The sequence below is a fragment of the Taudactylus pleione genome, unplaced genomic scaffold, assembly GCF_031769625.1.
Source record: "Taudactylus pleione unplaced genomic scaffold, aTauple2 ptg000198l, whole genome shotgun sequence".
Taxonomy (NCBI): Eukaryota; Metazoa; Chordata; class Amphibia; order Anura; family Myobatrachidae; genus Taudactylus; species Taudactylus pleione.
In genome coordinates, this window is record NW_028284600.1 from 10,385,398 (window position 1) to 10,398,204 (window position 12,807).

General features: G+C 41.5%; 1 pseudogene; it reads left to right on the plus strand.

The window, feature by feature from the left end:
• LOC148518856 (alpha-2-macroglobulin-like protein 1) overlaps positions 1 to 12,807 on the plus strand; it is a 110,684-nt pseudogene that overhangs the window by 74,549 nt on the left and 23,328 nt on the right.

Here is a 12,807-nt window from a genome sequence, read left to right on the forward strand (position 1 = left end):
AATGGGAATTTCGGAAGAACCATAATGCTTCAATCGCTGAAGTGGAGGAACAGGTCGAAGAGTGGTTCTCCTGGTTGAACCCTATGAAATGGTTCTCGGGTCTAGGAGAGTGGGTCCAAGGACTGATTGCGAGTATAGGGAAACTCCTGATCCTAGTGTTGGTGGTCATCCTAATAATTGGCATATGTATCAGATGTTTTCCAGCGGCTATGAAGTGTGCAAAAGGTAGTTCCAATGGAAACCAGGAAAATGAAATAATGATGGTAGTTACCCATGATGCTGTGAATACTAATGTAACTAATACCCTACTTTATAACCCTGAATTAGAGAATTAGAGAGTACGATCTAATGTTTGCTTGCATATTGCCATGTATAATAAAGTATTGTCAATGTTTCTTTAGAACACCCTAGTTTAAATGTAGTCTTCATCTCCCCTTTCTTCCAAGGTTGTCCTCTCCATGGAGTGGTGCTTTCCCACACTAGCTCCCCAATGGTCCTCGACTTAGAGTCCACGTGGTATGCGTACGAGGGGCTACTTTATGTCCTCCAGGGGCGCATTATTCAACGATTCAAATGACCACACGAAGTCATATCGTTAAGAACATTGAACAATACTTTATAATACAGTGTCCACATGAAATAAGATCCGAATGATAGTAGAAGTCCCATAAGAACACGTACCTTGTAATGATGTGATTTGGATTTGTTTAGCAGTGCATAAAAGTGTTATTAATGCTATTTCAAAACATCTTAAAATGAAGTCTCTACACAATTCAAAATTAACCTTTTGGGTTAGGTGCTTTCCCACATCTAACATATGGTCACGACCTCTTCAGTCTGGCCTGTGGTGTGCACATAAGGCTAGTTTTATGTCCCTTCCCCCAAGAGCGCTTCATTGATGGGTAAATTAACAACTCATGCCATTCCATAACAATAACATTAACTAATGTCTTATAGTATGGCTAATCAGATAACCAATTATTAATTGTTGCTTGCGTATGGTGATAGCATATAATTGCTATCAAACGGTGGACTGTCGAAACCGTATAAATTGGTTGCAATAGCTTAATTACGAATCGCAACACGACATCCATTGGACGATTTGATCGTCCACGGCCATTTTATGCGAACACACGCTCCCGCCGCATTCACGCACGCACTTGTGCACGCGCAATTGCACATGCTCGCTATACATGCACACGCATCCCATGCCCCCACAACTCACCATATTGTGAATGGCGAGCCATGCTTCTGTGCTCACAACGGTTAAGCGCCATTTTACATTACATAAACACATAGCAAAGTTAGTACAGCAATACTGTTTAATACTGTTTTGCGTTGCAATCGCATAGCCAGCTTTTAAGTATTATTGTCGGAAACCTTACCCCAACGGACAGCAGCTTTTCCTTACAATAAACTTATATCCCATTTAACCCTAAACTGACTGAGATACGCACAATGCTATTTAGTACATAAACACCTCTTTCCTCTCATACAAATATTCACCCACTTACACAATAAATGTTCCAAACATTGAAGTTTATGTGTTTTAAAGGTATACAGTGAATGTTACATGTTAAATAGCAGTTATATGATATCTGGGCTTAGGAATAAGATAAATGGGTTATGAGTAGTATCTACCGATTTCCCTCTGTCTCAACAGGAATATGAAACCAACAGAATGAATATGGAAGGGATCACTATCGAGTTATGAAGACCTGCCAAGAATTATACTCTATACTGTAAAAATCACTGTACACCTCCCCTGTAGATTTGCATGCCAAGGGTAGTACAAAGGGATTTTCTAACACAGTTCAACCTCTAGTGACGTCAACCATCTACTAACAAATGAATAGCAACAACCATTGTGACTCAGTAATAAAGGGCCAATAGGGAACCTCTCTGAGTATTCAGCTTATGTTCAAAGGAAATTGTATACCTATAAATTCCTATGCAGTCTGTATCCCAACCCCTTTTTCCTTTCCTTCCTTTTTCTCTGCTTGACCCTAAAGAAACACGCAGCAATCCTGATGGACAGCTGTTAGTCTAGGATCCAGACCGCATGGCAAAATATTGGTAATTGTATCTTTGTCTTTGTCCTGTATATAGCTGCATTGTATAGATGAAGGCTGATTATACCCTTTTTACAATATAGTACCTTTGTGTGTGTTGGAACCGCAAACCGTTTCTGTGTGACAAAGTTATTTTATATTGAAATGGGAGTTTTGGGCAATCTGGTCTGTGCAATCAAATCTCTCTAATATCGATACTGTTCAAACAGTATCAATAGGTGTAAAGCACACCGACACTGGACTGTGGAGCAGTGGAAACGTGTTCTGTGTAGTGACGAATTACGCTTCTCTGTTTGGCAGTCAGATGAGCGAGGCTGGGTTTGGCAGATGCTGGGAGAACATTACCTGCTTGACTGCATTGTATCAACTGTGAAGTTTGTGAAGGAGGAACAATGTTATGGGTCTGCTTTTCAGGGTTTGGACTAGGCTCCTCATCTCCAGTGAAGAATAATCTTAATGTTTCAGCATACCAAGACATTTTGGACAATGCTATGCTTCTAACTCTGTGGCAACAGTTTGGGGAAGGCCCTTTTCTATTCCAACATGACTGTGCCCCAGTGAACAAAGCAAGGACTATAAAGACATGGTTTGATGAGTTTGGTGTGGAAAAACTTGACTGGCCTGCTCAGAGCCCTGACCTCAACCCCATCGAGCACCTTTGGGATGAACTGGAATGGAGATTGCGAGCCAGGCTTCTCGTCCAACATTGGTGCCTGACCTCATAAATGCTCTACAGAATGAATGGACTCAAATTCCCACAGAAACCATCCAAAATCTTATAATCTTAAAATAAAAAAGAGTGGAAGCTGTTATAGCTGCAAAAAAAGGACCAACTCCATATTAAATTATATGTATTTGAATACAATGTCATTACAGTCCCTGTTGGTGAAATGGTCAGGCGTCCAAATACTTTTGTCCATATAGTGTACTTCCCACAATTTTAACCTATATATATATATACATATATATATATATATATATATATATAAAATGTTTAAATATATTCCTATTATTTGAAATCTAACTAAAGCAATGTTTAGATTCACTGAGTATTTCAAAAGCCTCATTGTCTTTCTATTTCAGGTCATTCTAAAACAGAGAAGATCTCTCTAGTGGTTCCTGATAACATTCTCAAGGATTCTGAGAGAGCTCATGTAACACTGTTGGGTAAGGCACATTGTGGTTGATGCCGAGTTGAATGCATGTCAGCGTGTCTGATGTATCTTGCATGTCCTCACACTGTGCATGCTCCAGAGCTGAGTGCATCCAGCTATGTGCGATGGAGAGTTATGAGAAATTCAGTCAGATCTCCACCAGTGGTTGAAATGGCGTAACTAAATGGTAATGGGCCTTTCTCCAATAAGCAAACTTCAGTAAAGGTGTGTCCACAGACATTCAGGCAATAGAGAGTTAATTAACTATACCTGTTTTATGTTGGATCAGGTATAGGGCTAATCAGGATAAAGATGATGGTAAGCATATGGAAAGGGTGAGTTCACCCGCAGAGATACATAGAACTCAACATCATATGCACGAATATAAGTATTTTTGCCATGCATGCAAGGTGGGAGCGATTACTGTACAGCCAAATTGGAAGGTAGATAGTCAAATTGTGGCTACATGCTCTTTAATTTTAAAGTCAAAGTTGTGAGATTGCATTACAGAGTCATAAGTTACTGTAATTCCCAATAATTTGATCAAAACCGATTGTGTATGTTGGGAAATGCAAACTGTACATGACTACTATTGCTCTGCATGTTCTGACTACACTATCAGGATGACCTGAACACTTTATGGCAAGTACTTGTTCAACTGCGTCACCTACACCTACAGGTACATGTATTAAAATGTATGCAATAATTCTATAATTTGGCCTCTGTGTGGCCACCAATCCTAAAAAACCCCAACTCAAATATCTGTATAAATTAAATGAAGATCAGCAAACTGTGAAAAAAAAATTGTTAGAATTGCATTGCCATATAGTTGCCAATTTCTAAATTATTATTATTATTTATTTATATGGCACCACAAGGATTCTGCAGTGCCTAACAAAGTACATAAACAAATGAGCACACCAGAAAAACAGTTTTTAATAGTACAAAACAATGCAGACAAGGACATGGTTTATAAACATTGCTACAATAGCAATCATAACACTCAAATAAGCAGCAGGGTGTCAGTAACTAACTGTTAGGTGCCATTGTGGGGAGTTAGGAGTAAATGATAGTATAAGTAAGGGAAGGAAAAGCACATGACGGGCAGAGGGCCCTGCTCATGAGAGCTTACATGCTGGGGTAAATAATGAGGAAGGAGCTCAGAGCAGTGGTTTAGGATGAGAGCTGGAAGCTTTGATGAATAAGTGGTTCAGAGCCCGTTTGAAGATTAGTAAAAAAGGTGAAGAGTCTGATAGAGAGAAGGAGAGAATTCCAGAGGGAGGGAGCAGCATGGGAGAAATCTTGGAGATGGGAGTGGGAGGAAGTAATCAGTTGGCAGATGAGGCAAAATGTAATTGTTAAACATCATTTTGTGGCCAGTCGTTCTGAGAGCCGCGCGGGGCCGGGTGAAGGAGGGGCGTGGCCTAATTGCAGGAGGCATGGCCATGAACCCTTAGGATAAAAAAAAAGTTTTGCAGCGGCGTTGCGCACTTGGGAGGGGGGCGCTGTGAGCCCCCCAGCCTGGCACAAAGCCAGGGAGGCTGCGATCAGTGTGATCGCTCCCCCCCACAGGCATAGGAGACTTCTGCGGCTGCATTCTAGCAGCCGCGAGCAGTCTCCCATTGCGGCCCAGCACACAGCAGCATGTGCTGGGCTGTTGAGAGCTAAGAGGAAGAGGGGGGATGCCTGCCTGGGCCCTTCCAACAAGCCCGGGCAATTAGTACCTGCTCCCTTTCCCTCTTGTCGCCCGTTTGTAGCCTAAACATAGGTTTAACCGTATGCATGTAAAATTATGATTATACAGTTTTATATGCAGTGACAGATGCAGCTGCAACAAAGAAATGCTTGTAGTGTATTAATGTGGCCTAGTGTACATGAATGCCAGTCACCATCCACATCAACTTGATGGAACTTGGAAGACTGCCTTATATTTTCTGTTTTAAAATATTAAATAAATAAATACATAAATACTGTAATAAAATACAGTGTGTTCCCCCCTTAAATAAGTAATCAATACTGAGCTTGGAATGATTACAAGTACAGCAGGAGAACAACTACCTTCTCCTTCAAATTGGTAACCAGCACTAGGCTTTGTTGGTCTGGTCACATTATATCAGGGTTACTGTATCTACCACATAACAGCCCCATGTCACTGAAATCAGAATACCAGGTAGAGCCCTAGTGCTACTCAGGACAAGACAGGGTGTCCCTTGGATGAGTTTAAACGTTTTTGTTGGCCTAAATACTATGGATTTTTGTTGGCCAGGCTTGGCTGGTATCACATAATAAAAAAGGAACCACAAACTGCAGATTACTGCTATTCAGGGAGACTCATGTTAGAAGATCAGGGAATTTTATCAATTTTAAGTGTCAGGCCTATTGGAAAATAGATTTTTATCTCCATGGTAACAGAGCAGAGAATGTGATACAGGCTGATTGTTCACTGTAGAGTTCCAAACATATTCCAAAACTGACGAGTAAAACTCTGAGTTATCATACGATTGCAACAAAATTTACTTTCTTATACACTATAGCATACTTTCTTACTCCTCCAAATTGACAGGTAGACTCACATATTTTTGGAGGGCTCTGCAGTACTCCTGGGAGAACAGATCAGCTTCCTTGATCTGCCCGCTTCTATGAGGAAGGCTCTATATAACAACACATGGGTCAGTGTGACACCTCCGGTCTCTTCAGTCGTTAATAGGAGCAGCTGCCCTTACTATTACCTAAAGAGATTGGAGTTGTCACACTGAGCTGTATGCCGCTACTAATTAATAGGCAGTCTGTGTCAGGATTCAGCCTGGGATCGGCTGTTGCCGGCTTCCCCTGACTAGCTGCGCGGTCAGCCGCCCGGGGCCCTGTTGACATCCACTCAATCCTCCATATCGGAGTTCCTGCGGCGGCGGTCATGGGCCCAGCCATATTGTCTGTCTCACCTCACCAGACCCTCCAACAACGGTAGCCTTGTCATCTCTCAGCTGACTCTTTCCTCCAATGGAGCACTACCTAAGGGTATAAAACAGGACTCCAGGAAACAGGAAGTCACCTGAACAGCTTCTCTTCTCCAGTAGCTGCTAGCTTAGGGCCTGATTCAGAGCCGCTCGTAAGCGGGCGCTCGTTCGCTCCGAGCGATGTTCGCACAACTGCGCATGCGTATGGGTTGTAATTCACATGCGTGAACCAGTCATTGTGGTTGGAAATCGTGTGCTCGCTAAATAGCGAATGCCTGCTAATTTGAGTAACAGAATGAGGCGTTTGTGGGTGGTAACAGGGGAAGGTGCTTGAAAACGGGGAGTGGAGATCTGAACGCAGGCGTGCCAAACGGTCAAAACGGGCGTTTTAAGGGTGTGCATAATTAACAAGGCAGCGTCATCAACCATGTCACTTGGTTGTCTTTTAGCCTGAACTGCTCGCTTGATTGCGGTAGGAAAATGCTACCACAAGCACTGCGAGCAGTTCAGATGCCTTTCGATGTACTCGATTAATCTAATAAATAGCGGAGATGACGTATGATGCGAGCGGCCAGGGGGCGTTTTTTAAAAAATAGCGAGCGCATGTTTCGTTCGCTCGTTCAGACATAGAGGCGTCAACAGACCGCAAAGAGCGAGCGCTCTATTTAAATATCCGGCCCCTTTTTCTGAACGAGCGAGCGCAAATAGCGTCCGGCTCTGAATCAGGCCCTTAGATCGCTGTTCCAGACTCCACGCTGTTGTATCCCCAGTGCACTTCACCAGTCTCTGTGTTATTCTCCAGTGATATTCAGCATCGTTCACTACCAATATTTTCCAGTGATATTCAGCATTGGTCACTACCGATATTTTCCAGTGATATTCTACATCGGTCACTACTGATCTTCTCCAGTGATATTCTACATTGGTCACTACCGATATTCTCCAGTGATATTCTACATCGATCACTACTGATATTCTCCAGTGATATTCTACATTGGTCACTGCCGATATTCTCCAGTAATATTCTACATCGGTCACTACCGCAATCTCCAGTGATATTCTACATCGGTCACTACTGATATTCTCCAGTGTTATTATACATCGGTCCCAAACGATATACTTCAGTGATACTCAACATCAGTTACTACAGACATTCTACAGTGTTATTCTACATCGGTCCCTACTGATATAGACTGCAGTGTTACTTAACATCGGTGATTACCGATATTCTCCAGTGATAGTGTCTGGTCACTGTCTTTCTTATCTCTCTATCAGTTGTTAATTCCTGGGTCCCTGATCAGGATGCTCATGGGGCGCAGCAAAGCCCATATGCCAATTTGAGGGGTCACTGGTGAAAACCACCAATGAGTTAGACACCACGCCTCTGGTCAGGTCTCGTCAACAGCTGATGAGGAAGTCATACATACTTCCTCCTCGTCTGCTACTGCCTCCCCACATAGTCACCCCGACTCCCAGTTCTCTGACAGGGAACTTCAAGTGTCAGGTCGTGACAGTCTGCATCATATTGGGAATCCGGCCAGCAAACTCTGCACTCCAGTGGCCGCCGTAATAAACGGAGGGAACACAATTAAGAGCTCCTCTTGCCTGGATATCTGCAGCCAACTACTTTTCCCAAGCAGATAAGCTGGGAAACCCTGCACTGCTAATTAAGTATTGTGTTTACTTACACTAATTTACTATACACAGTCCAGGATATAAGAGACAAACTGGATTAATAATGGTGACAGCCTGCGGGTAACTAAAACCACCAATCTATGGAGATAATCAAATGCTGGTTTCTAAACTATTGACTGCCTATTCGGCTCCTATATAGCTGTTTCGTATGTGACCTTTTTCTCCAGATTAATTTAGGGAGACACATCAGCGTAATATTTGTTGTTCCTTGTTTATGTATTTGTGAGGTCGGCATACCTCTTTTTACTGCAGCAGGGCGCCTGGAACTAACCAGGTCTGCATTAGTCTAGTTACTATATTTATTCTCCTCTCACTGCACAATTATTACAGTGAACCACAGGGCTGCAATAATGCAAACTCCCCTCCTCACCTCCCACATGTATTTCACCCACTGACACCTTTGGGGAACCTGGGTAAAAAGTAAGCAAGTTTGGAAATAGAGCCAATGCTGAGAACTCATTTTTGAGGTTGAGGCATATCGATTTTTATTCATTAATTTATTTTATTCTTTTTTGTATACATTATTATATTGTCTTCATCATCCGCTCATTCCTTTACATCCAACCTTGGGGATTCCCAAGAATAATGCCTCTTAAAAAGTGTATCTGGATATTTGGCTGAGTTTATCTGTGTTGCATCTCCAGAACCTGTGCTACACTTACTATGTATATGAATGCCCCTACTATATGTACTGAACTTAGACATGCAAAGCCCCTAGTCTGCAACTCCAGGCACAAGGAGCCACCATAACAAGTTGCTTTAAAGTTTAACTACAAAAACATATTTCCGCACATAGAACATTTTAACATGTCCAACTCTTAATCAAGCCCCATATTATTACATTTTACTAACTTATTGATTCAACTCCTTGATGCCAAGAGGACTCCTGCATGCAGCAGTTTTTACCAGAGTTCCTGCAAGTCTGTATGTTACAGTATTATTATAATGTTGTATTTATGTCTGAAGTACCATACAGTGTCTTGCATAATATCAGACTCATTTTTCTACTGTGCAGGAGATCTGATGGGCACAGCCATGCAGAACCTGGACCGTCTCCTGGCGATGCCATATGGATGTGGAGAGCAGAACATGGTCCTATTTGCCCCTAATATCTTTATCCTTCAGTATCTGGAGAAGACTCATCAGATGAACAGTGAAATCAAGAGCAAAGCCATCAAGTTCCTTGAGAGTGGTGAGAGATGCTGAACTCATCTATTTCAAGTTGTTTTTTTAATTAACATTATTTTCTTTATGTATTCTTACACATATACTGTACAGTAGTCATAAGTAACTTTTAATTACCTCTTTAACACACATAAACATTTAAATATTCCTACAAAGTGGAAAGCAGCAGTCCTAAAGGTTTAAGGACTAAACCAAAAGACCAAAAAAGTGGATGACCAACAAGGCATGTTTTCAAGATCTTTTTTTAGATAAACAGAAATGAAAGAAATATTAATGTATGTACAATAATTGTGGTTTATAAATAGAAATGTATATCAACTTATTGCACTATAGGCACGTTCTCGGTGTTTGCATTTATAATGTAGATGGTTAGACACTCACTGTTCTGATGTTCAGAAAACTGCTCCCCATTGCCCTCCTCTCACTGATATACTGCAAATCAGGTCTCCAACAGCAAAGTGATAAATGGTGGCACTCAGGGTTAAATAAATTGTAGGTGACTAATAGGAGTTCATCAACTTTTGAATGCTTTAATTTCAGCACATTTTCCTTAGGGTACAATAAGAAAGTGGATGTGCTCATCTCAATTACCTTGCCTTTCTCCTTGTGTATTCACACCAAAATCCTTTTTCTGGGACACCAGTTGCAACTTGTGATAATGTCATGATGTATCTTAATTAGGATTGTTTTAGGCACTTTATTTGGAAAATTGATTTGGACTTTTTCTTCATTTGGACTGACTGCGCACTTTTTTGAAGGAGCCCTTACTGTTTAGGGGTAGTACCCAGGTCTTTGCGTTGAACAGGTCAACCTACCATAGACTATTTGCCCAGACAATCTTTTCAGCCTTGGAATTTGTCCCTTTTTTGCAGCACTCCATAGTTTCATTAGTGTTGGGTCAGTTTGTTGGGCATCCTTTTACCTCTCTTTTTCTACCTCTTCTATGTCACACCCAGTAACAATGTTATTGCCACTCTGAGTATGTGCTCCCTACATGGTTGTTGATTGGTGATGGTGTGGTTGGTTCTTGGTTGGGTGGCTTGGATGCTTGGTTTGTAACTCACTGCATGCAAGTTTGGCTTTAGGTAACCAACAACAAAATGTGTCATAAACTATTGTCCCAGAATGTTACCTGAAATTATTTTAGGCGGAACCTTGCTTACATCCCTGCCTTCACAATTCCATACTCAGTGCCCTAGTCCAAGTGTACAGAAGCTACCGGGATATCACAGTATTGCTCTCTTATGATTAAGATCTGCTGTTCTAACAAATGTGTCTTGTATAATAGGTCTGGGTCTACTAGCATTAGGAATCCTAGAATCCCACCAACACTGCACACCTTAGTCTTCCAGCTTAACTTATTGCAGATGTTCCCAAATATTCCTGGACTCTGTCAATCTGTTCTCCAAGAACACATTCACTCCTACCTCCACCTCTAGTACATGTCTGTCATTTTCCCTTACACCATCCCCAACAGTATCCTTGGTACTGTAGTATATAGTGAATGGAACTGGTTGTAGTCCCAGATATGTCCCACGTGACGATGAGCAATTCATCTGTAAATGCTCAGATAGACCACAATAGAAGCATCTCATTGCACTCTGGATTCTGGCATTTGCAGACAATTTGGTACCAAATGGATGCTGGGGTGCATGGGAGACTCAACAGGATAAGAGTGGGTCCCATTGAAGTATGACCAGTTTCTGTTGAATCTTTCTGTTCATTCCCATGCTCAGGGACACTAAGGACTTTTCGACAGGGCTTGTTAGCCACAAACCCAATAGCCATGTATACTGCAGCCTTTCTGATTTCTAATCCATAGCCCATTTTCTGATGTCTGGAACAAAACTATATCAATAACTGCTTTAGTAGAATTATGTGTTTATGTCCATATTTTTTTTGCCCATTCCTTCCACCTACTTGAGGCAGCTGATTTGTGTAATTCATGTATGAACTTCCCTCACTGTTTAACAGTCTGGAACTTGTGCTGATACGTCTCAGGGATGACTTTGAATCAGGTTAGCAGGGTTCATTTTTACTGTCTCATAGTCCATACAGAAGTGCATAGCTAGCATTTTACATGTCTTCAAGGGTGGGTGCTTCAATAATGTTCTGATATCAACGGACTAAAAGCAGCTCACCAAGATGGGGTGGCTGACCCCTATAAAGACATGTGCAAAAATACTAAGAAAACCGGGAGTGCTAAAAGTCACTGATACTATATTTAATATCTCAATTTAAAATGACCAAATGACAAATACACATACAGTCAGGTGCATAAATATTGGGACATTGACAGAATTTTCATATTTTGGCCTCTATTCACCACCACAATGGCTTTCAAATGAAACAAACAATATGTGCTTTAACTGCAGACTTTCAGATTTAATTTGAGGGTAATTACATCCAAATCAGGTGAACGGTGTAGGAATTACAACAGTTTCTAAATGTGCCTCCCACTTTTTAAGGGGCCAAAAGTAATGGGACTATCAACTCAAAAGCTATTTCATGGACAGGTGTGGGCTATTCCCTCATTATTTCATTATCAATTAAGCAGGTAAAAGGTCTGGAGTTGATTCTAGGTGTGACACTTGCATTTGGAATCAGTTGCTGTTGACTCTCAATATGAGATCCAAAGAGCTGTCACTATCAGTGAAGCAAGCCATCATTAGGCTGAAAAATCAAAACAAACCCATCAGAGAGATAGCAAAAACATTAGGTGTGGCCAAATCAACTGTTTGGAACATTCTTAAAAAGAAAGAACGCACCGGAGAGCTCAGCAACACCAAAAGACCCGGAAGACAACTGTGGTGGATGACAGAAGAATTATTTCCCTGGTGAAGAAAAACCTCTTCACAACAGTTGGCCAAATCAAGAACACTCTCCAGGAGGTAGGTGTATATGTGTCAAATTCAACAATCAAGAGAAGACTTCACAAGAGTGAATATAGAGGGTTCACCACAAGACGTAAACCATTGATGAGCCTCAAAAACAGGAAGACCAGATTAGAGTTTGCCAAACAACATCTAAAAAGCCATTACAGTTCTGGAACAACATCCTATGGACAGATGAGACAAAGATCAACTTGTACCAGAGTGATGGGAAGAGAAGAGTATGGAGAAGGAAAGGAACTGCTCATGATCCAAAACATACCACCTCATCAGTGAAGCATGGTGGTGGTAGTGTCATGGCGTGGGCATGTATGGCTGCCAATGGAACTGGTTACCTTGTATTTATTGATGATGTGACTGCTAACAAAAGCAGCAGAATGAATTCTGAAGTGTTTCGGGCAATATTATTTGCTCATATTCAGTCAAATGCTTCAGAACTCATTGGACGGCGCTTCACAGTGCAGATGGACAATGACCCGAAGCATACTGCAAAAGCAACCAAAGAGTTTTTTAAGGCTAATAAGTGGAATGTTATGCAATGGCCAAGTCAATCCCCTGACCTGAATCCGATTGAGCATGCATTTCACTTGATGAAGACAAAACTGAAGGGAAAATGCCCCAAGAACAAGCAGGAACTGAAGACATTTGCAGTAGAGGCCTGGCAGAGCATCACCAGGGATGAATCCCAGCGTCTGGTGATGTCTATGCGTTCCAGATTTCAGGCTGTAATTGCCTGCAAAGGATTTGCAACAAAGTATTAAAAAGTGAAAGTTAGATATAGGATTGTTTAGTTTGTCCCATTACTTTTGGCCCCTTAAAAAGTGGGAGGCACATATAGAAACCGTTGTAATTCCTA